Consider the following 23,084-nt stretch of genomic DNA (forward strand, 5'->3'; position numbering starts at 1 on the left):
AATCATTAAATGAATGGTAAGAATGCATCTATTAAATTGTCTTAAGCTCATAATATCATAGATATTCATTGTCAAACATTTAAAATGCGTCTATGCTAAAATGTCTTATCCATGCTTGTTCTATCATGAGCACATGTGTGAATCAACCTTCCTTGTGCACTATAAGATTTAATGCATCCAATTCAAGCTTGAGTTAGAACTAAAAATCACTTGAATTAGACTTTAGAAGCATTGCTCAACATTGTAGGTCAATCCACGTGTGTCCTAGACTGGTCTTACTTGTGCTTAAGCCATTTGTAAAGGCAAGTCTTGTCTACATCATGGTTGACTCTAGATTGAGATCATACTTGAATAAGTCATTAAACTTATACTTGCTTCTATTAACTAATTTTTGTTTGAGTTAGTATTTTATTCATGCTTAAATTATCCTTATACAAGCTTGAAATGTTCCTTAATCCGCGCGTGACACCCTAATGATCCGTACTTAAATGAGTTCTTACACCTAGTTTCTTTTAAGCCTGATCTAGAGAATCTTAAGCCTTAACAATATAATTCAAGATTAATTCAAAAGTGACTCAATCGTGATTTGAATCATAGTGAGCACATTCCAATCCATGCTTAATTCAGTTCTACCCACACGTGTATGATCTCACAGTAGAAGTTAGGAGTTTCTGAACTCTAAAACATACTTGAATCATAATCACACTTGAACTAAACTAAAGTGAACCAGATCATTAAGCCTTAAGTTAATCCACAAATGTTCCCTTACTCATCGATGCGTGAATGATATTCTAACAAGCATTTAATGCACTTCGTAGAATAAATGCTTTTTCTTGTAAACTTTACTTTTAGACATCTTCAACAGCCATTTCACTTATCCTGAGTATTTCTAACATCTCTTTTAATCTAAACTATAAATAAGACATCATTTAAGTGAGTGGGTAGTGATTGAACATGTATTGAATCCCATATCATTGAATTCTTACCTAATTGCATTCATTTCTATGTGAAACTTACTCTCATCAGTTTATAGGCTTTACATGTATTAACTACTCTCTTGAGAGTTTTTTAAAGCATGCCCAAACTATTCTTATTATCTCTTTGAGAGAAAAATCTTTAGGAAAACACCTTCATCGTGAATTAAGGAAATTGTTCCCTTATCTTTATACAAAGAAAAGTTTTCTCGATGAAGGTGAAAAGAGTAAGAAAGAGACTTCCTTGTAGACAAGTGAGGTTGTTCTCTTGTGTAAGATACTCATCGGTATAGTGAGAAACTTGTAGTGATTTACAAGTAGTTAAATCAAATTTATGATTTGTACTATAGCAGCAAGCATCTATTGAAATTTGTGTTCTTAGAAAGGAAATTTCAAAAGTATTTTGAGAACTGAACATAGGTAAGTGATTGGACTAAACTTGGATAAATTCTTTCTCCAGAATATGTATCCATACTCCTTATATTCAGCTCATTATTACATTCTTGCACACTCTCTTGGTTCTTTGTTTATAAACTATCATTTACTTTACTTCATGGACAATATTTTGACAAACTGATTTTATCTTCAATATTTATTTTAGTTTTCAAGAGTTTAAGGATATCTTGTAAAAGCTTTTCAAGATCTTTGCCACAAAAGTATTTGAAATTATTGCAAACTTATTTGATAAATTTCTTGTTGCACCATATGTTTCAATTAAATCTTGAGAAAAGTTTTAATTAGTTTGAAAATTTACTTAACACCCACTTCACCTCATGTTTTGGATGTAGTTTCCTGATCTTATGCATTTTCTTTATGAAAAGTAGTAGGGATTTTCTCTTGAGGTTTTTTTACGTGAAAAGTGAGTATTTATAAATAAATCTTACCAAGAAGCTAGAGTAATTTCAAATTTCAGCAGTTATTATTACTTGTCTCAGATCTAGGGCCCATTTGTTTTAGTTATTTTCATGAAAAAATCATTTATTTTTTTAAAAAATATATTTCATGAGTTTTATTATGAGCCAGTTTGTTTTAGATTATTTCATGAAAGAATAACTTATTTTTTTAAAAAAAATTATTTTGTGTTTTTTTATCTCTACAAAATAAATTTTTTTTATAAAATCTCTAAACTATCTAAAAATTACTTATTTTTAATCTTAAATAAATGTGCGCCTAATTAAGAAAGCTTTTTTCCCCCACTATCTAATATGCTTTTACCATAATACTAATGAACAGAAAATGAGAGAAATAACCACTTTTAATTAGACCCGACTATATTTAAATTTGGTTCAATCATGCACATAGCTATGTGAAAGTACTTTTATAATAAAAAAAGTAAATATGAAAAATGAGATGTCATGAATTGATTCATCGGCAGCTTTCAAGTGGAATGAGTACAACATACATAGATACACACACGATTTGTGGCTCAGGATTACTTTTTAGGCAGAAATCCATACTGCCAACTACATGCCTACCTGGCAACAAATTTGTCGACTATGGCATCAAAATTTCTATTTGTTGATCTGCTATTTTTGGGGAAAAAACATGTCATGATGATTCAAGCCACCAAAGGAGCAAAATTAATCCATATTATAATACTTTCTTTTAGTTTATCATATATGCCATCACTGTAGATTTAGAGCATCAAAATTTTATAATCTTCTAAAGATTTATATGTTGATAAAATTAGACACACTTTTTAACATTATACGAAATTTGAAATGATTTACAATTTATAAATAGCTAGATAGTGTATGTGTGATGACCTATATCTATCTATCTATTTGGTAATAATAAAAGGACAGGTATGATTAAATGATGATAATAATATGACAAATAGTGTATAGTCTGCTCATGTCTTCTTCTTCTATAAGCCTGTTTTCTTCATTTTTATTCAGCTTTTTTAGTTATGAATATTTAAGAGTAAAAGAGTAAATAGGCTCTTAAACTATATATTTAAAAATATTTAAAATCCTAAACTTATTAAATGTACAATGTTCCCTTTTAACTTTTAAAAATAATACAATCTAACTTGATAGTAGCCCCCATCATTAATAAAAATTAACTTTAATTATTAATTAAAAAATAAAAGAAAATCAGATCAAAAATTAGAACAAGGATTAATAAAAAAAATTTGGTTATTTTCTGTATTTATTGGATCTTTGTTTGTAATTTTTGAATCTTTTTAATTTTTTTGTCATTTTTAATCAATTAATTATTAAAATTAATTTTATTAACAGTAATATTTATATTACGTTTTTTTAAAATTGAAAAAAATTATACATTTAATTTAATGAGTTTAAGGTTTCAGATTTTATCTATAATAAAATAAAAATATAAATCCCTTTTGCTCGTACGGGATTCGTTCCGAATCTGATAAGGGGGTACATCACTTACAAGTGTCATCAAGCCATGCACTCTCATCACTAAGAAGTCCATCCCAAATCTTATCCTTCATTTATTTATAATGATGAGTCATTATTAATGGTGAGAAATTCTTCATCAAAAGAGAGGGATCTCACTGCCTTTGTTCTTTCTCAATCATTATTTTGTGTAACTGTTGACAATGATATACTCAATATAATGAATGAAAATTGAATCTAATATAAAAGGAATTATTTTATCACAACACAATAAATTAAGGTTTAAATTTTAGATGAAAAATATGCTTATATTTAGTATTTGATGGTATCTTCAATAAGATTATTTTTAATAGGAAGATGTATGTGGATAATAACAAAAAAAAATGATATGCTCGATCCATAATACATAACTTACTTTTTACTAATTTTATGAGAATTAATAAAAGTAGTTAAAATTAGTTAATACTCTCTTTGAATTATAATATAAAACATTTTTTAACATTATTTGGTCCAAAATATAAAATATTTGATAACTTTTATATTTCTTTTTTTAGCTATACCTCTACTTCTTTTGTTATTCTTTAAAAAAAATCATACATTAAAATTTTAATTACTATTATCAAGGCTTTTATATAAGATATTCAATAAGGGTATAAATGAAAAGATGCGAACATTTTTACGAATTTAAAATTTTAACTAATATTATTCATAAATTGTAAATTAATTAACTATAACTTATATTGTAATCCAGATAGAGTATTAGTTAATATCATTAAAATGATAAAAAAAAGTATGACTACTTTCTAATGTTACCTTCCAATTAAAATCAATCCATCTTACCTTTTGTCTTGTTTCCCTTGTTAATTAGAAAAAAAAAAGGTCAATCTGTCTTAATTATTTTAATTTTAATGCTTTTTCTTATATAATCTTTCTCCACAATATAATTATTAATAAGAGCATTAGTGAAAAGGAAGAATTTAGTGCTACTGATTTTTTTTTAATGATAAGTGCTAGTGACTTTTTTTTAACTGTCTCACTTTTACATATTGGACCAACACTAGCTAGCTAATAAAAAAAAAATGCTTAGTGACACTAATACTTATGTAATTAATCGACAAAAAATTTAAAGTCAACATGACCCAAAAAATTAAAAAAGAATAAAAGGATCAAAAGACAAACTATACAAGGAACCAACATTTGCTTCAATGGGAACCTATGAGAAATTGGCCATTTTGCTACTCCTAATACAGTTTTTTTTTTTTTTTTGATGAATTGGCGGAAGCCAGAATAAAATGATGAAGAAGAAAAATAGTTGTTTTGATTTCTCTGCCATTTAAATTGTTTAAAACAACATTTTCATTAAATTTAATTATGGAATAAGAGTGTTAATTAAGGGGAGAGGATGAAATAAATTAATGACATACTCTATTAGAAAATTTAAAAATAATTTTAACATGTTAGTTATATTTCTTAATCTATGTATTAAAAATAGAGTAAGAAATAATTCAAAAATATCATGCAGATCATTATGTAATTAATCGACAAAAAAATCACACATAGCCCATACCATATGACCAAATAAAAGAAATAGCTTATCATTTTTTAAATTTTAAAAATGAATTTTTTAATATTTAGTTGATATGTAATTTATAAAATTGTTCTTTTAGAATTATAACACTCTACTTTTTGCAAATATTAGAACAAACTCAAAATGTAAGAAATCAAACAAATGAAAGAGATAAATGCGAGCTATAGTCATGATAGTAGAAATAAGTAGATCAAACTCGAAGATGGAAGAAAGCAGAGCAGTGTGAATGAGCCACAATCACGATAGTGAGAGACAAACATGGGGCTAGAGACATCAACAACACTTGATGGAACAAAGCATGTTGGCAAGGAAATATAGCTACAGAATTTTTTGCAAACTATGTTTGATCCATTTTGGAAAATGATTATGTATTTTCGTGTTACTAATATGCATCCTACATCATTTATATATGATTACATATTAATAATAAACAAATTTATGTTTAATTGTCTAGTTATGTTGATTCGCAAGAGTATAACAGTGACATATTATTGTATATAACTGATATACTATCATAAATTAAAAACACAAAAATAACATAGGCATTTGCCTAAAATAGATTAAACTAGATTTGTAAAAAAATTCTAGACATCTTAATTTATCACAAAAAATTAAATACCAAAAATAATAAAATAAAAAATTATGAACAATGAAAGAATAATATTTGTTTTCTGTTAGTAATGCAAATAAATTTCATGATTAATGAAAACAGATAATAGATTATGAACAAATGATTTATTAATTCAGTGAAGATATTACCCAAATAAATGAAGATGATAAAAATTCGATGATAGATAATACTCTTTAACTTTCAAAAAAAAAAATACAAGACATTTTCAATTTGAATCTTAAACTATGCAATGTAGAATGCAGAATCTAATGATGAAGTTTAGTCTTCAATGTCAAATTTTAATTTCGTAATATACTAGGAAAAAACAGAGACGGCGAGAAGAAAAGTATTGACATATATAAGACTTCCCTCCTCTACTGTGAAAGAACAATTGTGAATGTACAATTCAGTCAATTAAAAATTAGTTACAGGAGATATATTATGTTTTAATAATGTATTTATTCTGACGACGAAAAAGAAAAATCACATCTAATAAATTTTATGAATGAGCCATATTTTAAAATATTTAAAAATCTCATTTATAATTTATGAGAATTATATTTTTTAAAGTCATTCAGCTAATTTACTCAAAATTAAATTCAATTTGACACCAAAAAATTAAAAAAGAATAAAAGAATCAAAAGACAAACTATACAAGGAACCAATTTTGAAATAATGCGCCCTTTCATTTGCTTCAATGGGAACCTATAAGAAATTGGCCATCTTTGAATTAATCAATGTACCTTCAAACAGCTAGGATTTAATTATAATTATAATACATATTTTATTGAGATAAGATATGGTTTTAGTCATTTTCATTAATTTTACTTTATTTTTTATTCCCTAAAATTTATTTATCCGTCCTCTATTTTTTGAAATATAATAAAAAAATTTCTTCCATTTGACACTATCACAATGATGGCATGGCACGCTTGCACATATGGTTAACCCAAATTACTTTAGGATTTAGTCATTTAATTACTTATTGCTAGTTTGTTCTATCCCAATAATTTCTAATTTTTACCTCTATTTACCCCTCATTTTTCTCCTATCGGTATTTGTAATGTTCTCATGTTAAGAATGAAGAGCAACTGGCTGCTCAAAAAAAAAAGGGATGAATAAATGGGCGATGGGGAGTGGAGGACAACACATTGACTCAAGTTGACTCATAATCTCTTCATCACTCCATAAGTTCTCCATATAGAATATGCCACAAACACAATTTCTACTTCTACAATGAGGGCTAGAAACGGGAGAGAAAACAAATCAGAGAAACCGTAAAAGACACTACACTCGCTCCACTCTAAAATAGAAGCAATTTTTGGGAAAAACATGTATGCCAATTATTCTCATAAAAATGTATATTATTTAGTCCCAATTATCAATGCACTATATATGATGAATAAAAAATACATTTACACAAATATCTAGGTTAATAAATATAAAGGGTAAAATGAAATTTTTTTACATGTATTAGATTTCTTTTGTTTTGAACCAAAATTAACAAAGGAAAAATGCTTATATTTTAGACTGGAAGAAGTATTTTAATTGAAAATTATTTAAGTTTATTGGTTATTCCTACGTTAACTTTATATGTTATACTTTTCACAGCCCGCATATATAGATCCACATAGTAAAGATGAAACATCAAGTCCTTACTTATGCAATTAGAGCTAGTCATATTTTAAGCTTCAATGATGGGATACACACAAGTTCCTCTTACAATAAGGTGCAGTTTCATGTTTTGCAATTAGTGTCAATCCCATTTTAGACTTTAATGATTAGACACATGCAAGTCCCTAATGTAGTCAGGGACAATACCACTTTAAGCTTTAAACTAAACTTTTCTCTTGAAAAAAAAAAAAAGTCTTGCACAATTATAGTCTTCTTTTATTTGTTTCACAACCTTTTCCATATTGTAGCATAATAATAGCATGAAGAAATTTGTCGAACCTAACCAAACAAACAAAGATTGCTTTTGAAAAGAATTCCAAAAGATGATATAAAATATTCAATTGAGACAAGGTTTCTATAACTTCACCTAGTAACCCTAATAATAATTAAGTTCCCAATAGAATCTAGTCAAACTGCTTATAAATTGATAATCCAAAACTTAAAAATATAAAGTACAAGACTTGTATACTTAACCTTATATATTTAATATATTTATATCCAATGAAATCATGACAAGTGGATCTTAATATGCTATTGAAATGGATAACAAGAATTTATTATACAATAAATAATCTATAAAAGATCAATGTATCATGATTTAATTGGAAATAAGCACATTAAGTATTTGAGTTTTTTTCCAAATATAATTAAATCCCTATACAACTAACTAGTGCCATTTATTGATTCAAGCCATCGTTGGCCTCGACATAAATGTAATGCTTTTTGATTTAAGTACAATGATCAATATATAAAATATAAACATATACTTTAATGATAGCTTCCAGTAGAGGCATCAAAGATCACAGTGGTCATTGGCTATTTAAAAAAGGAAAGATATGCATAGAAAAATGAAACTAACTAGTATCCTTTGTTGATTCAAGATGCCATTAGCCTTTGCATGTATGTAACCCCATTCAATTCTAGCACTTCGATCAACAATTAAAAAAATTCATTAGAATAGGCTCTAGTAGAGGTTAGAAATCACGGTTGTCATTGGCTATTAGGAAAAAAGAGATGCAAATCAACAACATAAGAAATATATACATATGCTTTATAGGAACAGTTTTCAACTAAGGTATTAGGTATTAGGGATCACAATGGTCACTGGCTATTAGCAAAACAAGATATGCATAAAAAAATGAAACTAACTAGTGTCCTTTGTTAATTTAGACCACTATTGGCCTCTATATAAATGTAAACCTGTCAACAATATAAGAAACATATACATATGGTTTATTAGAACAACGTTCATTGGAGGTATCAGGGATCACAATGGTCATTTACTGTTAAAAGAATGAGAGATGTAGAGAAAAATAAAACTAACCGATGTCCTTTGTTTCTTCAAGGCACCATTAGCCTCTATATAAATGTAACACCATTTGATTCTAGACATCAATCAATAACATAAGAAATATATACAAATGCTTCACTGGAACAGCTTCCAATAGATAAACCAAGGATCACAATGGTTATTAGCTGTTAGAAGAACAAGAGATGCGGGGAAAATTAAACTAACTGGCATACTTTGTTGATTCAAGGCACAATTGGCCTTTACATAAATGTAAACTTATTTAATTCTGGTACATCGATTAAGAAATATACACACATGATTTATTGGAACAGCTTCCAGTAAAGGTATCTAGAATCACAATGGTCCTTGGCTGTTAGAAAATCAAGAGATACATATAAAAATAAAACTAACTACTGTCCTTTATTGATTCAAGCCACTGTTAGCCCCTGCATAAATGTAACCTTGTTTGATTCTAGGACGTTGATCAACAATATAAGAAATATATACATATGTTTTTTTGGAACAGCTTCCAATTGAGGTATTTGGATCACATTGGTCATTAGCAATTAGAAAAACAAGAGATGCATAAAAATGAAAATAACTAGTGTCCTTTATTGATTCAAGCTACCATTTACCTTTGCATAAATGTAACCCTATTTGACTTTGAGACGTTGATCAACAATAGTAATATATACATATGCTTTATTGAAACAATTCCCAATGGAGGTATCAAGGGTCACAATGGTCATTGGCTGTTAAACAAACTAGAAATGCATAAAATAATGAACCTTACAAGTGTTCTTTGTTGATTCTAGCCATTGTTAGCCTTTGCATAAATGTAACCCTATTTGATTCTGGGATGTTGATCAATAATATAAGCAATATATACATATGCTTTATTAGAATAGTTTCTAGTGAAGGTATCAAGGATTATTGTGGTCATTGGCTACTAGGAAAACAAGAGATCCATAGAAAAATGAAACTAACTAGTGTCCTTTATTAATTCAAGCCATTATTGGCCTCTACATAAAAGAAACTTCATTTGATTTTGGTACACCAATCTACAATATAAAAAATATATGCATATTCTTTAATGGAACAACTTCTAATGGAGATATCAAGGATCATAGTTGTCATTGGTTGTTAGACAAACAAGAGATAAATAAAAAAATGAAACTAACTAGTGTTCTTTGTTGATTTAGGCCACTTGTTGGCCTCTACATAAATGTAACCCCATTTGATTATAGGACACTGATCATCAATATAAGAAATATATACATATGCTTTATTGGAATAGCTTCCAGTGGAGATGTCAAGGATCACAATGGTCATTGGCGGTTAGAAAAACAAGAGATGTGTAAAAAATGAAACTAATTGGTTTTCTTTATTGATTCAGCCCACCGATGGCTTTGCATAAATGTAACCTTGATTGATTTTAGAATGCTGATCAACAATATAAGAAATGCACACATATGCTTTACTCGAACAGCTTGAAGTGAAGGTATCAAGGATTACAGTGGTCATTGCTATTAGAATAATAAGAGATGTATAGAAAAATAAAACTAACTAGTATCCTTTGTATCATCAAGGCACCGTTGGCCTTTGATTCTAACATGTCGATCAACAATGTAAGAAATATAGCGAAGAGAAAGCCACCAAGTTTAAGAGTTTTCCATTTGAAAATTAGTCATAAAGAGGGAACTTTTCAACATTCTAGTTTATACAATGATTAAAAAACTATTATCTTTTCTGAAGTTGTTTCTATTTATCAATATTTTGTGTTACCGGGGGAAGGAAATGAATGTGCAATCATTATAGGGATGTCACAAAACCAAAGCTTTTGATTTCGGGTTACATTGGCTGGCTTTGAATTTTGTTTGGCTAGGTAGTAGATTTCGCATTTCCTGGCGGATTCTTTCAAGGTTTTTTCTCTTTCGAGATGGATTTTATTCATCAGAAAAGGATGGTGCTTTCAACCTAAAGGTTTGGTAGTTGAGTTTTGGTTGATGCTTTTCTTCTTTGGCTTAGGCTTGTTTTTTATGAGTTTTACGTTTTTTGAAAGGGTGAAAGTTCCTAGATATGTTGGCTGTCTAGGCTCTTGGCTACTATCGGTGGTTGGTGTGTCCCAATTGACTACAATGCTTCGATTTTTTGGATCTTGGCTTTTGGGTCGCTTTTGGTTTTCTATGTAGGCTTGGACTGGATCCTTCCAGTTGCAATTCAAATGGTAGTTTAGAGAGAGCTGGTAAATGTTGTCTAGGTTATTGTCTTCACAGATTTAGGCTAGGTGTATACTTCTAACTAATTCTTTAAGGTATCTTTCTTGGCTAGATGGGTAAGGATGGTCAGCCATATTCTTATTAAACAATACAAAAGTATTATTTTATAAGCTAGGCTCATCTAATGAGTTTCAGGGTGGATTTGAATTCGCCTATGTTTTTTGCTATTTTTGAGATCCTTTCCTTTTTGGAAGAAGAAGACTCAGGGGCTTGTCTATGGGCAGATATGCTAGAGTTTGGTAGTTCAATCTTAAAAGGTTCTCTAAATGAGAGGGTTCTTCTGTCGTCTTGGATGATTCGACTATGTGTCAGTTGTCGCATAAGGGTTTTCCTTTTGGGTTCATCTAGGTGAATCAAGGGTTTGAAGAGTTTGTCTATACAGATCTTGTTGTCATTTTTGAAAGTTATGCTATGGTGACTATTGGTAAGGACGTAGTTGATTTTGTAGGTGACTGAGAATGGATGATTACCAGGGTTCATCAGGTTGGTTCTACAGAGTTTGTACCAAGGGTTATGCTTTGGGAATGGTCTCAGTCTTGGAGACAGATTCCATTTTGAATGTTAAGATCAAACTTGATCTTTCCTTCAGAAAGGTTTCCAGATCCTTTGGCTAAGATGCTTTCAGAAAGGTTTCGGATCCTATCATCTCTGAGTTTGAGTTCTATAGGGGTGTCTATTCCTTCGGTGAAGTGCTTTTGAGAATGATTTGCATGGTTGAGACATGAATCCAGGCTATCTTTGAGGCTTTAGTTTTTTTCTATTTTCTGGAGTCTTTCTAAGATGGTTTGGACATTAATAACGGGTATGACTACATTACCTTTGGTTTGTTCAATAGGAATGGGTTCTTCACCATACATAATACCATAAAAGATGACATTATTACAGTTAAGGATACCACAGAGCTTCTTCATGGTTGGGATGCTGAAATTATAGGTTTCAGACAGATTAAAGTTGGAGTTTCGGATCTTGGATCGGTCTACAAGGATATCAGTAAAGAATGATGATGCAGATTCATGGTATGCAACAGGTATAATATCTTCAGATGATTCAAGATATAAATCAAAGGATTTAGAATGCATTGCAAGGGCAGAATTCATGATAAACACACAAATTTTATTTAATGATAAAAGATTACAAAGAACATAAAGAGTACAAGATTAAAACAAGATTACAAGGAATAAAGAGTGAAAGGATAAAGAGTACTCAAGACTAAACAGAGTATAGCTACCCATACTCAACAACCCTCCAAAGTATTACCTCAAGGCTAGGGAAGGGAGACAATCGTCTCGACCTTAAGCTGAGCTTCCAAGCTACAACTCTCAATCTTTTCCAATTTCCCCGAGTCTTGGGCATTCGCTTGCTATTTATAGACTCATAGAAAGGGCTTCGGACTCTTACATTTCCCCTATTACCCTTACATTATTGCAAAAGTAAAGACTACAGCTGGAAAGAGTTGTTGTAATAGTAAAAAGTGGGTGTCGACAGCCACTTTCTGACTTCTCCATGTGCTCCTGTCTTCTGCTTTCGGTGCGTGGGTCCCATTTTTAGGTGTTGGTAGCCTCGGGTTCTTCGTAAATGATGTCGTCTTCTCCTGCGTCTTTACTATTCGGGCAATAATCACAAAAGTGATTTTCAAAAGGCTACAGCAATGAGCAGAGTTCTTGGTTGATTTCCAGAAGAAGTGGGGCCAAGATTCCTTTCATGGTTTCGAAGGGTTCTTCGAATTTGGCAAAAAAGTTGGATTCTTCCTTAGTTATTTGCCTGTTGATGTGTCTATAGATGATAATGGTTGGACTGTAGTAGGCGACTTTGACATCCATTTTCTTTCCTGGGACTCCTACTTGGCGAGAGGCGTTGTGTGTGCCTGAGAGTGTTTTTGTAAAGAGTTTTGGTGTAGGGACGATTTTTGGAAATTCATCTCTACAAGGATAGTTGATGGCTCCATTAACGCCCAAAAATCCTATACATAACGATGAAACTAAAACTGAAACATCTTTAAACACAAGGTAACTGCTGCAGGTTCTTAAAAAGAGTTCACGGCCTTTTCCAAAGTTTTTATCATATGCCTTGAGTGCTTGTTGGAGTCGTAACAGGAATTCACTGATCATATTTAGATTAAAGTAAATAGTATCAATTAATCCATGCTGGAAGTAGTCGGATACTGTGATGGGTGTTGCTCCTACGAGGAAGACTACTTTTGGGAGGTCTTGACCACAGTTCTTGGGGTAGAAACTCATGGTTGTTTGCAATTCTCCATAATTAATAATAGAATCCCAATAGCGTTTGAATTTTGGTTCGGAAACCTTCTTCATTTCCACCCTCTCAGAAAAGGTTGGAATGTCAGTGACTTTGATTGGAGTTCTTGGGGGTACTCGTTCAAGTAACGTCTTTCGGTTTATGGTTTTGGCCGGTAGAGAGTCTGTGGCTACAGTTTTGAATCCTTCCTGCTTAAATGCATCTTGGGCTTCTTTCAGACTATTGTAACTCTTGTGAATTACATTTTTTCCATTGATGTGTTGGGCTGCAATGGACCAGTCTGAATAGACTCCTTTGAAGGATCCAGTGAAGATGACATAGTACTTCTTTTTCCTAGAGACTTCTTCTTAGGCTTCTTTTTGCTTCTGAGCTTGGGCTTCTTCTTCTTTTTCGACTTCTTTGGCCCAAGTAAGCTTCTTGGGTTCTAAAGGGGTTTCTTTTGGCTCTGCACATTCTTCCTTGAATTCTTCTAGGATGCTGACATGGCAGTTTTCAGCGAGAATTCTCGTAGTGGTGAAGAGCTCCTTTTCTTCGGCTTTGATTTTTCGCAATGTCTCCAGAATCTACTTCTTTTGATTCTATTTCTGCTTTAGAGTGCTCTGCATTTGTTTGATTACGGCTTCCATTCTCAAGTTAATGTATCAGCAAAACAATTGTTTTCGGATTTGATGTAGGATATATATGGCTGGAATTGATGGAGTTTGAGTTGCCACCGAATGAGTCTTCCTTTGCCATAGTCTTCCTGTGATTTGTATCTCCAGAATCCTGTAACATATTTAGAATCAGTTCGGAGTTTGAATCTTGTTTGAAAAAGATCCAACTTCCATTTTTCGAGTACACATAGACAGGCTAATGTTTCGAGTTCCTGAATCGTGTAGTTTTGTTCAGTTTTCGAGAATGTTCCTGAGGTATATCAACATAGTCAAATACTATGTTTATACTCTCAAGAAATCTCTCTGTTGGATGATGATAACATCCGGCAACTGTTCAAGACTTCAGTGCAGGCTTCTGTGCTAGCATTATCCAATGGATTATGCTTGACTTCTGTGCATTTTTCAGAAATTGGATTTCCATACTTGTCTAGCCCAAGTGTGTGTTTTCCATCAGGTAATGCCAACATACAGCTTGCCCATACTTCTTTCGAAGCATCGGTTTCGACTAGTATGTAGTCATTCTCTGTTGGGTTGTGCAGATTAGGTAGATTCTGTACTGATTCTTGAATTTTCTGAACCAGTTCAGTATCTTCCTGTGTCCATTTCCAAGGGATTTTATCAGAAAGTTTCTTTTGAAGATTTCATCTTTCTTTGGCTAGATTTTTTATAAATCCCCAGTCTGCTATATAATTCAAACAACCTAAAAACCTTTAAAGTTGTTTCCTGTCTGAGATTTCAGAGGGAAAACTTTGAAGTTTTTCAGATATGTGACTAGCAAGATCAAGTTGACCATCTTTAGATATTTTAAGTCCAAGATATTCAACTTCTTCTTGACAGATTTTGCATTTGGGTTTTGAAATGATGAGTCCTTTTTTCCTGCATCGTGTTAGTACAGATAAGAGTTTATCATAATGGTCTTCCTGTGAGTCTTTAGTAAAAAACAAGAATATCGTCAATGTATGCAAGGCAAAAAGATTCTAAACCCATAAGATTATTATCCATGAATCTCTGAAAGATTGAGGGTGCCTATTTGAGTCTAAATGGAAGAACATTCCATTCATAATGCTTCTGAGGTGGACAGGAGAATGTGGTTAGTGGCTAAGTTTCTTTTAAGAGTCTAAACTGCCAGTATCTAGATTTGGCGTCTAGAGTTAAGAACCATCTACATCCCTTGATTTTCTCAAGTATGTAGTCCTTTCTCAGGAGTTTATAAGAGTCTCCAATCATAGCAAGGTTCATCTCTTTATAGTTTATGACCATTCTACATTTTCCTCTTTTGACTTCATTGTGATTTTTAACATAAAATGCGGGTGCAGAATGTGGACTGTGACTTGGCCTAATAATTCCTTTTTCAAGCAAGTCTTGGCATTCTTTGGTGAATTCTTCCACATCTCTAACAGAATAGGGGATTCTATTTAGGACATTGACTTCCTTTTTTAGGTCTTTTAACCTAATGGTGACTTCCATTCCATTAGTTGAATCTAAAGGGTTATCACTACAGATTCCTTCTGGAGTGGCTTCTATGTTGATGTTGAATAGAACGAATCCTAAGGCATCCTTCATATCCTTATAGATCATTCAAAGGACTTCTTTTAATCCTATGATTCGGGTGGTGACCTTCTTTCCTACAATGCATTCTAAATCCTCTGATTTATATCCTGAATCATCTGAAGATATTATACCTGTTGTATACCATGAATCTGCATCATCATTCTTTACTGATATCCTTGTAGACCGATCCAAGATCCGGAACTCCAACTTTAGTCTGTCTGAAACCTATAATTTCAGCATCCCAGCCATGAAGAAGCTCTATGGTATCCTTAACCATAATAATATCATCTTTTATGGTATTATGTATGGTGAAGAACCCATTCCTATTAAACAAACCAAAGGTAACATACCCATTATTAATGTCCAAATCATCTCAGAAAGACTCCAGAAAATAGAAAAAAACCAAAGCCTCAAAGATAGCCTGGATTCATGCCTCAACCATGCAAATCATTCTTAAAAGCACTTCACCGAAGGAATAGACACCCCTATAGAACTCGAACTCAGAGATGATAGGATCCGAAACCTTTTCGAAAGCATCATAGCCAAAGGATCTGGAAACCTTTCTGAAGGAAAGATCAAGTTTGATCTTAACATTCAGAATGGAATCTGTCTCCAAGACTGAGACCATTCCCAAAGCATAACCCTCTAGTACAAACTCTGTAGAACCAACCTGATGAACCCTGGTAATCATCCATTTTCAGTCACCTACAAAATCAACTACGCCCTTACCAATAGTCACCATAGCATAACTTTCAAAAATGACAACAAGATCTGTATAGACAAACTCTTCAAACCCTTGATTCACCTGAATGAACCCAAAAGGAAAACCCTTATGCGACAACCGATATATAGTCGAATCATCCAAGATGATAGAAGAACCCTCTCATTTAGAGAACCTCTTAAGATTGAACTACCAAACTCTAGCATATCTACCCGAGGACAAACCCTTGAGTCTTCTTCTTCCAAAAAGGAAAGGATCTCAAAAATAGCAAAAAACATAGACAAATTCAAATTCACCCTGAAACTCATTAGATGAGCCTAGCTTATAAAATAATACTTTTGTATTATTTAGAAGTATACACCTAGCCCAAATCTGTGAAGACAATAACCTAGACAACATTTACCAGCTCTCTTTAAACTATCATTTGAATTGCAATTGGAAGGATCCAGTCCAAGCCTACATAGAAAACCAAAAACGACCCAAAAGCCAAGATCCAAACGATCAAAGCATTCTAGTCAAGTGGGACACACCAACCACCAGTAGTAGCCAAGAGCCTAGACTGCCAACATATCCAAGAACTTTTACCCTTTTAGAAAACGTAAAACCCATAAAAAACAAGCCTAAGCCAAAGAAGAAAAGCATCAACCAAAAACTCAACTACTAAACCTTTAGGTTGAAAGCAACATCCTTTTCTTATGAATAAAATCCCTCTCGAAAGAGAAAAAGCCTTGAAAGAATTCGCCAGGAAATGCGAAATCTACTACCTAGCCAAACAAAATTCTAAGCCAGCCAATATAACCCGAGCCATAGGAAACCATGAAATCACAGGAAAATACCATCATGATTGGAAGACAATTCGGATAATCTAAGACAAAGCCAAAGAAATCCTAAATAGGTTAGACTGTTAGCCTCAAACTTCCGCACACCGTTTTCTCTGTCTTAGGTTCAAAAATATTTACATATAGGTTCAATACAACGTTATATGTTCAATAAACATATAGTTTTCTCAAGGTTGGGATGGCTAATTTTTTTAAAAATATATTTATAAATTATATTGAGAATTTATATCAATTAATATTCTTAAAATATTTTATAAATTTATAATTGTTAAATAATAAAATTTGTATGATTATGCATTATTTGTAAGAAATTAAAAATGATACAAACCGAAACTATATGTCATGTAATTTTTAAGGAAAAAAATCTGATACATTATTAATTTTGATAAAGAATTACTGAAGGTTTATATTTTTGATACGTTTCATATATTATCACATTTTGAATATTTGGATAGATATAGTAATGTGTAAATTTGAAAAAGATTAAATATTTGACATGTTTAAACTAATCCTATAAATTAAAATCATAAAAAGTTAAGAAAAACTAATCTATAACATTTTATAATATTATAAAATTATAATATTTTAACTAAAAAGTATAATATGTATAATATAAATAATTATTCTCTTTTACCACGAAGATAATTGTTAAAAAATAAAATGAGGGGTGTATGTGGGGCTGAAGTGGGGGAGGCGGGCAACATGCTTGAAATGAGGGGCTGAAGTGGGGAGACGGCCACCTTGGGCTGACGTGGTTCTGCCTCTCGACATTCTAATGCTTCACGTAATCATTTTTTATTAATCTTGTTGATTATATTAAAAAATAAATAGCTGAATTTGTAGTCTCAAATACCAACTATTCATGCTATATAAAACTATTAAAAAGAAAAAAAAAAGGATAAACAGTAAAGTAACATGATACATACCGTAATGCCCAATGTTGGGATTATTAAAAGACAATGCTAACTTCCACTTAATTGTCGAGCATGTGCACCATATAAGTATTTTCTGTGGCCCACAAGAAAATGAAGAAAGTTACCACCTTGAGTTGTGAAGGCAAATAGTGTAGTCTATCGCAGCCGTTCTGGAAGAATAATTGTAGAAGTAACTCAAGTCAAAAACACAGCCATTAATCAATTATAAATGTGGACAGCTGGGGCAAAGTATAAATGTGTGCCTTAAAAGGGGCATGCTCTTCTTCAGAAGCCAAGGTTTCCTTTGTCTGCAAATTGGGAAATATTTCCAGTAGTGCAGCCATATTTTTCTCAGCACATTTATATCTTTCCGGATCCTCTAACCAATATTGCCAGCAGAATACAGTGGGCATTGGAATGCAGGATGCCTCTAATTTGGCTTCTCAATGATCGTGGCCTATTTCACAGGCTTGGTCAGCCCTCACTAGCTCATTGTGCAGTTTTGTGTCTCTTAACATTTGATGCAAAAAATCCTGATCTTTTTGAAATAATTCACTGATCTTCAACTGTTTCCTGCACATTTTGATGAGTCGCCAAATGTTATGGTCTACGTAGAATAGCAAGAATTTCTAGGTGATGGGAATCAGAATAAATGGAAAATCACATATTGAAGTGATGGAGAATCTTGGATCTGTTTAGGGGGAAACCCAATTAATAGTGCATTTACGATTACTACCTACCATATATTAGCATTTTCTAAGGAAACATGAAATAAATCTCCTCCAGCAAGCAGAATATCTATATCATTCACAATATTGACAACGATTTACGTGTACAGAACAGGCAATATATATTCTCTAATTGGCTGTGTGGTCAGCTATTATCACAAATATTATATACATGCCTGTATTAGGGAAAGACAGATACCATACCTGTGTTCTTAGAGAAACCCATGTCCCTAAGCATCAATCCAACCTGGAGATGGAAGAACACATCAACCATAATTTTGAACAGCACAATTGAAAGGAAAATTTATTAAAATTTGCTGTCATGACAACAACAGGAGGGACATGAAAGTAATGAAATAAGAAAAGTGACTTCCAGAAAGCTTTGAAACTCCTAACAAGACTAAAAATCTTCCAAGATGAAGAAGAGAAGGGTTCCCTTCATTCTTCCAATATATTTACATGGACCAAGTGACCAAATTTACAAACACACGCGTGACACATGCTTACATGATGTGCTTTTGCCAATAACTTGATGCATCTGTATGGTGGTTAGAAAAAAAGTTCATTTACTTTAAACCAAACAGGTTTTTTTTTGTTAAAATGGTCTTTTACAAAACCTTTAAACATCAAATATAACATGCGACGATGCAAAGATATCTTTTAATAATTCTTCTACTTTCTGGTGTAAAATTACCTACTTTTCCAAAGCTTAACCAGTTGGCAAAGAAATGTTACTAATTTTTTCCAAAGCTTAACATGTTTTCATATTTTTCATGGTTGGGGCCAGCACAATGACTTCTTTTCAAGTGTCAACAAAAATGAGATGAGATATGAATTTATTCTCCTACCTCTAAAAACATGGCCACTTAGATCGTTTGACAGTTACACATCATGCTATTATATACTCCCTCCATTCAAAAATGTAAAACATTTTTAACCGAATCTCAACCCCAAAAAGTAGTTATCTATTTTAAACTAACCTTATCTTTTCATATTTATCCCTATTAAACACTTTACAATAAATATAAAGTTATTCATCAATAAGGGCACTTAAAAAAAAAAGGGTAATAATTACACCTCGAAAAATTAAAAATACCTTACATTTTTTAACATCCAACTCCTCAAAAAATGGCTTACATTTTTTAATGGAGGGAGCATTACAATTAGAAATTCTTACACAGTGATCATAAACTCACCTTTCTTCAACCTTGGGAGTACTGCGTCTTTGTAGTACCCTATAGAAGACCATGCTTTTATCCTGAATTTGTGAATGCTTGAGAGGTTGCTGCCAAATCTTTCTATCAGCTACTCAGGAATCTTATTGACCACTCGAACATCATTTTTCAAGATATTGACAAAGTATTCTTCCTCATAAATATCCCTAATTTGCTCTACACACAAAACACAATAAACTTTTATTGCTTGGGGAAAACTTTGGTAATTATTAGCATTAATATCAAGGAATCATTATTTAAATACTATCTGCTATTAATTAAGCAAATGCATAGATGATAATGATATCACTGATATCAGGTTCTCTCAGCCAGAAGAAAAAAGAGCAAAAAAGAAGGTTCAAGTAATATGGATGATTAAGATTTTGCAAGGGGGTCTCTTTCAAGAGATTTTCAACAAAAAGATGGTATATTCAGTTTTAAATCTTTTCAAAAGTAACATCAACAAAATGCAGGCCTTTGTTAAATATTAGAGGAAAGGGAGAGACAGAAAATGGTGTTTTTATTTCTTTAATTGCAAATGAATTAAAATTATATTATACTACACCTTCTGAAGATTTGTTAACACGCTGTTTCCGCTCACCACATTTGTCGGAATTCTTTCATATTGTTGATATCTGAAATGAATTAAACTACTAATGTCAGTAAACATGACAAATATGTTAGAAAAGCAAATCGGTACACAAAATTATATAGAATATTAACAATAGTAACAAAGATGAATTCAACTAAGCATATGTTTTTGTTAGTAGACATTTCATTTACAACCATTATTCTTCGATTGAGAATGCTCAAGGGTGCAACAAATCAATAGTGGAATGGTGGCAGAAGAAGATAAGGCTTGAAAGGGGAGAGAAAATCAAAATATCTAAGTGGAGTCACGCCACAAGCCCACAACGTACAGTCGAGATACTCAAAAAGTTGCTTCCAGAAGAATATATACTTTGTCGTGTTACCATCTTTGTCAAAATAATTCCAAATCTTTTGATTGCAATACTCAACAATAAAATTGGGCCAACCTTCTTCCAAAATCAACAACTGAGTAACAGAGAGCAAATGCAGGGAAGAGGAAAATAGAAACTATTACAGATTTGGTTATATTATAATTATATAACATTAGAAATAAACTTCCTTTAATGTCAGAAAAATTAAATCTATATGTAATCACTATATACTCAAGGAGAAGTCAAATATAAACAAAAGGAACTGTACCTATGAACGTTGCAAAGCTAATTGCAACAACAAATATGAATCAATAGATTATGCTGATTCTTCTACTATAGCAGCCTTAATTTACATCAATAAATATGAATCAGTTGCAGATATTCTCTATAGCCGATGGAAAAGGAAAAAGAACTCATGTCTTCAAAGTGCTTTATATTATTTCCCAAACTTTCAGATATTAAATAAACTAGTTTCAGTTACAATAAAATATTTCAAGTTTCAAGACTATTTACATTATATATATATATATATATATATATCAAGAAGTAAAAAGCAGTGAAGAAATGAACGAAAGGCAAACAAAATGGCTCTCTTTCTTTTTTTCTTTTTTTTCCTTATGATTGCACAACACAGATATGAAAACATGGGACATCCTTCTTCCAAAACAACCGCCGAGAAACAGAGAGCGAACGCAGGGAAAGGGGGAAATAGAAAATAGCAGAGAAAGAGCAGGCAAACGGAGAAGAAGAAACAGCACCATATAACCAGCAACGACAAGAGTAAATGGGGGGAAAAAAGCACCTTGAGCAAGCAGACAGAACGTAGAGAGGCAGAACCTGGAGTGAGAACCGGTGGCGGCGGCGACTGGGGGTGGAGGCGAAGACAATTGCTGGGGCTGGTGCTGGCAGGAGTGAGCAATGAAGCGAGGCAACGATTGGAACGGACGGCTCAACGGGATATCAAATTAGGGCGTCATTATTAGAAATAGTATCAATATCCAGAAGATTCAACCAGATATCCTTGAAAAGCACATGAAGAAATAAAAATAAAATTACAGAATTCAAAATTAAGCAAAAGCAGAAAAGTGAACAATTTGGCTTAAAAGGACAGAGTAAGTCAAGTGATATGGGTAGAAAATTACAAAAGAAATAAACGTAACTTCATTCTAGAAGCATTTAAGCAAAGACCTATTAGATGTGGTTCTGGTTTCATTAAAAAACGCATAGGTCTCTCTGGTATAAAAAAAAAATGCAAGCAATAGCTCCATTCCCTATTTAAAACAGAATCCCAAATCAAAAAGAACACGGAAATCTGGAACGTTTGAAAGAAAAAAATGGAAAGCATCAATAGAAGTGATGGAATTCCAATGGAAGAAAGACACAGAAGAATTGAAGACGACGAGAGGCCTGGAGAGAGTCAGCGATGACGAAAAAAATCCTGCTTGATCCATTTTGATCCAGTTGATGGCTCTTTCGTCCAGAGAACTTTGGTGAACATCATCGAACTGGTTTTTCTAGCTCGAAGAAGGCGAGATCACGAGAGAATCGAGCTGCTGGAAGAGAGTGAGTGAACCGAACTGTATTGAAGAAGAAAAGAAGAAGAGCGGGTATCGATGCTCTGAAAAAATGAGGAGCGTATTTTGTAACGGCTCTGTGCTCGGTGCTCTGAGGCTGAGACGCGAGGAGCGTAACGGCTAGAAGAGGGCATGCCCGATCACTCCTTAGAGCACTGTTACCGGACCGCCTTCGATCGTTTAAATCAAAAACCGACCAGTTCAGTTACACCTTTAGCTGCTTTTCCTGGAAACTGCTCATGTGCTGCTCAGCATCCAAATTCAAAACCGGTAAAACCGGCGAAAAACTTAATGAACCGGCATGTTATTTTTTAATTTTTTTATTTTTAATTTATATTTTTAAAATATAATTTATACACATTTATATCCAATAAGTATGATGGAGTGAATAAAAATGCAAGAAATATATATATGAATTATGTATATATGTTTATATTTTAAAATTATAAATTATAAATTATAATATATATATATAATAATTATATATATTTTGGATGAAAATGATGTAAAAAATTATATATTATTTTGTTTGAAATTTACATATTTATTTTTATTATTATATATGATTATTTAATTTTACTTTAAATATATAATATTAAAAATTAAAATATATCAATTTATTTATAATCAATTGAACCGCAGGTTATCTATTGAACCATGAACTGATATCTCAATTATTTTAATGATCAGTCCAGTTTTCATAATATTGCCTTAGAAGTTAAGATTGGGTAACGGCTAGTTGAATCTTTTTCCCCTATTTCTTAATTAATATTCATATATTTTTTATTTTTTTAGAAGAATTAACACATTTTTAATTTAATTGTCAATGAATCTTTTAGTAATTAATTTTCTTGTATGAGATTTCAATATAATTTTTCATAATTTATTTTTGG

The 23,084-nt window shown here is 31.9% G+C and overlaps 1 long non-coding RNA gene across 2 annotated transcripts; it reads right to left on the reverse strand.

Annotated features, from left to right (window-relative positions):
- Window positions 1-17,889: 17,889 nt before the first annotated feature.
- Window positions 17,890-22,375, reverse strand: LOC129322220 (uncharacterized). Of its 2 annotated transcripts, none has more exons than XR_008596226.1 (5): window positions 21,455-22,375; window positions 20,221-20,290; window positions 19,638-19,832; window positions 18,646-18,688; window positions 17,890-18,286 (listed from the first exon to the last, which is right to left on the reverse strand). It is a non-coding gene; the product is annotated as an uncharacterized LOC129322220 (long non-coding RNA). The 2 variants fall into 2 exon arrangements; XR_008596225.1 differs by having other exon boundaries at window positions 21,420-22,374.
- Window positions 22,376-23,084: the final 709 nt, after the last annotated feature.

The sequence above is a fragment of the Prosopis cineraria genome, unplaced genomic scaffold, assembly GCF_029017545.1.
Source record: "Prosopis cineraria cultivar Desert tree isolate PC_DT_omini unplaced genomic scaffold, ASM2901754v1 PC10, whole genome shotgun sequence".
NCBI classification, from domain to species: Eukaryota; Viridiplantae; Streptophyta; class Magnoliopsida; order Fabales; family Fabaceae; genus Prosopis; species Prosopis cineraria.